This window comes from Manihot esculenta, chromosome 12, assembly GCF_001659605.2.
Source record: "Manihot esculenta cultivar AM560-2 chromosome 12, M.esculenta_v8, whole genome shotgun sequence".
Lineage (NCBI taxonomy): Eukaryota > Viridiplantae > Streptophyta > Magnoliopsida > Malpighiales > Euphorbiaceae > Manihot > Manihot esculenta.
In genome coordinates, this window is record NC_035172.2 from 28472291 (window position 1) to 28478290 (window position 6000).

The following is a 6000-nucleotide window of genomic DNA, read 5'->3' on the forward strand; positions in this document are numbered from 1 at the left end:
TTGGATGTCTTATGTTGGCAACTATGTGCTCAGAACTTTAGAAGGATCTGGAGCACCTTGAGACTTATGAGATGAGTGTCCATCTCAAACAGGCTTTCCAACAGCAAGCTAGGCAGAATAGGTATGAAACCACTGTTATATTGCATGATTGCAAAATGGCTGAAGGTGAATCTATTAGTGCTAATGTTTTGAAGATGAAAGGCTATATTGATCACCTTGCTAGGCTTGGCTATCCTTTAAGTTTAGAACTCTCCACAGATTTGATCCTACATTCTTTACCTGGCAATTTTTCTGAGTTTGTCATGAACTATAACATGAACAACATGGAAAAATCTATTCCTGAGCTGTATAGGATGCTAAAGACTATTGAGGTGAATGTCAAGAAAAAGCCTGCTCGAAATTTGAATGTCAATAAGGGTAAGCCCATGAAAAAGAAATGGAAGCCCAAGTCTAAAGGTAGTAATGGGCCTAAGGGACGAGGCAAGCCTAAACAGCAAGCCAAGGCAAAACTCCTAAGGAAATAGTTCCTAAGGAAGGAGTCTGCTTCCATTGGAGGGAACTAGGACATTGGAAGAGAAATTGTAAACTCTATTTGGATGAGAGCAAGAAGAAGAAGGGTAGTGAGACTATGACTTTAGGTATTTATGTTATAGATATTAATTTATCTACTTCTACTTCATGGGTATTAGATATTGGATGTGGTTCTCACATTTGTACTAATGTGCAGGATCTCAAAAGAAGTAAAAAGCTGAAAAGTGGCGCTGTGGACCTACATGTAGGCAATGGAGCAAGAGTTGCTACTTTAGCTGTAGGGACTTATGAACTTGTTTTGCCCAATGGGCTTTTGTTAATTTTGAACAATTACTTTTATGTTCCTACTTTAATTAGGAATATTATCTCAGTTTCTATTTTGGATGATGAAAGTTTTTCATTTCTCATTAAGAATAAGAAATGCTCCATTTATAATAAAGATGTTTTGCTTTATTGTATTGTAAATTTATATGATGGCCTTTATGTCCTTAATCTAGATGATTCTGGAGAAAATAATATTTATAACATAACTTCTAAGAAAACTAAGCCAAATGAGTTAAACCCAACATATTTATAGCATTGTGGTCTTAGACATATAAATGAGAATCGCATATCTAAGCTCCATAAGGATGGTTTATTAGATTCATTTGATTTTGAATTATTTGAAAATTGGGAATCTTGTTTGCTTGGTAAGATGACAAAAGGCCCTTTTACTAGACAAGATCAAAGGGCTTCAAACTTATTGGGCTTAGTACATACAGATGTATGTGGCCCACTAAGCATTAGTGCCAGGGGAGGTTATTAGTATTTCATTACATTCCCTAATGATTTTAGTAGGTATGGCTATGTTTATCTGATGAAATATAAACATGAATCTTTTGAAATGTTTAGAACTTTTTAAATGAAGTGCAAAATCAACTTGGTAAAACTATTAAAATGTTTCGATCTGATCGAGGTGGTGAAGATTTGAGCCAAGAGTTTGATGAACATCTTAGAAATTGTAGGATTGTTTCACAATTAACTCCTCTAGGAACTCCACAATAGAATGGTATTTCTGAAAGGAGAAATCGAACTTTATTAGATATGGTTCGATCTATGATGAGTCAAACAAATCTTCTTTTATCGTTTTGGGATTATGCTTTGGAGATAGCTGCATTCATTTTAAATCGAGTACCATCGAAAGCGGTTGAAAAGACACCATATGAGTTATGGACTGGCAAAATGTCTAGTTTGTCTTTTCTTAAGTTGGGGTTGTGAGGCTTATGTGAAATGCCCAATTTCAGATAAGCTAGCTCCAAAATTTATTAAGTGCAAATTTGTGGGGTATCTAAAGAACCAAAGGATACTATTTCTATATTTTTTCAGAGAACAAAGTGTTTGTTGCTCGAAATAGTACCCTTTTAGAAAAGGAATTTATCTCTTAGAGAATCAATGGGAGTACAATGCAACTTGAGAAATCTTAAGCACCACAAGAGAGCATTGAATCGCTAGTAGAACCATTTCTAGAACCACAAATAATTGTGGGAGTTGAAAGGGTGACACAAGTCCCATGCAGATCTGATAAGACGCGTCATCAGCCCGAGAGTTATGGATTTCTCATGACTGATAGTCGTGAAGTTTTGCTCATTGATCAAGATGAGCCTACTACCTATCAAAAAGCTATGTCAGGTCCAGATTCTGAGAAATGGCTTTGTACCATAAAATCTAAAATGCAATCCATGTATGACAATAAGTTTGGTCATTAATTGATCCCCCTAAGGGTGTTAAGACTATTGGTTGCAAATGGATTTTCAAGAAGAAAACTAACATGGATGGAAATGTGCATACCTACAAAGTAAGCCTTGTTGCAAAAGGTTTCAAACAAACTCATGGTATAGACTATGATGAGATCTTTTCACCAGTTGCAGTGCCTAAGTTGATTAGAATTCTCATTGCCATGCTGCACACTATGATTACGAGATATGGCAAATGGATGTAAAATAGCTTTCCTTAATGGAAACTTACTCGAGGATGTGTACATGACACAACCTGAGAGTTTTGTAATCTCTGAGAACTCGAAAAAGATTTGCAAGCTTCAAAGATCCATTTATGGATTGAAGCAAGCATCTCGGAGCTAGAATCTTCATTTTGATGAGACAGTCAGGGACTTTGGATTCATCAAGAATGAAGATGAACCTTGTGTTTACAAGATGGTTAGTGGGAGTGCAGTTGTATTTCTAGTTCTATATGTGGATGATATATTACTCATTAGAAACGATATCCCTACCTTACAAAAGGTTAAGACTTGGTGAGGAAATTCTTTTTCAATGAAGGACTTAGGTGAGGCTACATATATCCTTGATATTAAGATTTATAGGGATAGATCTAAGAGGATAATCGGTCTGAGTCAAAGTACTTATATTGACAAAGTGTTGAAAAGGTTCAGCATGCAAGATTTCAAAAGAGGATTCTTGCCCATGTCTCATAGTATTCTTTCTAACAAGAATCAATATCCTATGACATCTAATAAGTAAGAACGGATGAATAAGATTCCTTATGCTTCTGCTATGGGATCTGTCATGTATGCCATATTATATACTAGACCAGATGTCTCATATGCATTAAGCACAACAAGCATGTATCAGGCAGATCCCAGTGAAAGTCACTGAACATCTGTTAAGAATATTGAAATACCCGGTTAGACTCCAGTATCGGAATTTCTACCGTCCGGTGGAATCTCGATGTCGGAAACCTCTAGAAGGGTAAAATCATGTTTTCATAAATGTTTTAATGTATTTTAAGGTTTTAAGTAAGAAAGAAATTGAGTTTTGAATGAAAAAGACCATGGAGGTGTTTCCAGGTTCGGCCGCCGAACGTGGAATAGTTTAGGGGGGCACATTAGGCTTCCGAATGTGGCTCATGTTCGGCCGCCGAAACTCATGTTCGACCTCCGAACATGCATGCGTTTTGGAGTCGCCTTCGGCTTCCGAAGGTGGCCTGGCTTCCCACCTATAAAAGGACCCATGGCCGAAAAGGGGCGAGCTTTCTCCCCTATTTTCGGCCAACGGTGAGTCCATGCCTTCCCATGGTCGGTTTTGGTGTTCTTCCTCAAATCTTTCGAGTTTTAACAAGTTTTAACTTGGTTTTGAAGAATTTTGAAGCTTAGAGCAAGTTTTGGAGCTTGGAGGTTCAAGGAGCTAGATTTCTCCTATCTCCAAGTTAGGATCGTCTTTCCTCTCGATCTTCAAGAGGTAAGCCTAGATCCTACATTTCTTGTATGTTTTAAATAAGTTTTATGAAGTTTATGGGGTAGAAATGCATGTGTAAGTTAGTTGATTGCATGTTAGGGTTAATGTTGAGTTTATGAGTAATGTAAGTTATTTGAGTTGCCTTTTGTGTTTGTGTTGGGGTTTAGGGTAGTTTGAGACCCCTAAATGCCTATTTGCTTGTGTATGCTTGTTGTAGAATAAGTAAATGCATGATTGAATGGTTTAGGAGGCAAAATGTGCATAGAATGGCTGAGTTATGCCACTTTGGGAGAACTCAGGTTTGGCAGCCGAAGGACTTTCGGCCGCCGAACCTACCTGTGGAGGCCAGCCTTTGGCTGCCGAACCTTGCCCCCGAAAGTGGACTTTCGGCTCTGAAGGGGAGATTCGGCCGCCGAAGGTGCTGCCGAACATGCATGAGTTTCGTCTCTGGAAGGGACTTTCGGTCGCCGAAGGTGCCACCGAAAGTGGCTGAGTTTCGGCTCTGGAGGGACTTTCGGCCGCCGAACCTGCCGCCAAAAGTGCCCTATTCAGCCTTCCTTTGCATGATTTCAGTGATTGTTTTAAGGTGTTTTAGGGGGTTTTTGGGGAGTATTTTAGAGTCATGTTCACGTATGTTTGGTCCCTCATTTGAGTCCAACTGTGTAGGTTCGGACCCGAGGAACCGAGGACCCCAGCAGTGAGACAGCTGCTTCAGTGTCTTGTCAGAGCTAGCCTGAAGTGAGTAGAATGACTCTTTATGTTTCAAAGTAAATAATGAAAGTTTTAGCATGATTCACGCATCATGAATGCCATGAGATATATTAGGGTGCTTGCATTAGAATTCACGAATATGTTGCATTGCATATTATGTTGTTGATGTGGATGAATGTTAGATGATCCTTTAGCCCGCACTATGATATGATATGATATGAGATAGTGATGATACGGTATGAAAGACCAGTGAGGCCCATTCTACGCCCCTGGCACTATGTAAGAGAAAGACCAGTGAGGCCCAGTCTACGCCCCTGGCATATTGGAATGTTATGTTATGTTAATGTAAGAGAAAGACCAGTGAGGCCCATTCTACGCCCCTGGCACTATTGGAATGTGTAGTGGGCTATCGGTGACAAGTTCATCCTTGATGTGATTTGTCTGTGATGTGATGCATTCCATGATAGCATATATTTTAAATGTTTTTATTATTCTGCTCACTGGGCTCTAGTAGCTCACCCCATTCCCTTAATCCCCCAGGTTGCAGGTACGGGATAGAATCAAGAGGTCAGCAAGAATAAGAAGTCATGCTTTATGTAATAGCTAGATGTGGACATGAAAATGATGTAATGTTAAGTATAGTACAGTAATGTAATGTATTGATGTTTATTGAAGTTTAGAGTTGTGCTTGACCCTAGTATATTGATTAATCCCTTTGTACATGATCTATAAAATGTTTTATCAATGTTTATGTAAACCAGGCTTTATGTATGATATGTTGCCCCATTGGAGCATTTTGATGAGGGCTCCAATGTGGGGTTTTATGCTTATGAGTTGTGCATGCACAGTTTAAGCTTGGTAAATGAATGAGAAAGTTCAAAATTTTTATGTATATGTTTGATCATGTATGGGATTTAACAGGTATACAGGATGTATGTTTGGCTTGCTACGGGTCCCGGCGGCCTTAAGCCGATCTGGATCCTAGCGCCGGTAGCAGTCTTGTTTCCGGGTCGTTACAGATTGGTATCAGAGCCCTAGGTTCATATGGTCGGACCTATATAGTGTGTCGGGCTCATAGATGTTCTAGAAGGTCAAGCACAATAGGGAAATCATGTCCACTAGGATAGGCTGTAGAGTCCTGTCTTGAATGATGATGTGAAATGCCATGATTTTATGCTTGTGCATTGATGATATGCTATGTATGTGATGCGGGTTCATGTGTTTCCACATGAACCATATGATGCTAATGTTTTATGTGATGTGTGCTGTTTTTCAGTAAGCAAGATGAGAGGAACTCGTCGATCTGCACGATTGACTGGAGTCCCACCAGAAAGTGAGGGCACGGATGCCCGTCCTCCAGCATTGCCTAGAGCAATGTCCTGCAAGTCTAGCAGGGAGAGAACGTCAAGGGACCCTAGAAGGTCTTTTGATGTGAGCAGAAGGGGAATAGTTCAAGGTGGAATGTCAGAAGATGTGGGGGATGATATGGATGTGGATCAGAGAAGGGATGGCAGTCTTGGAGTGAGCATGT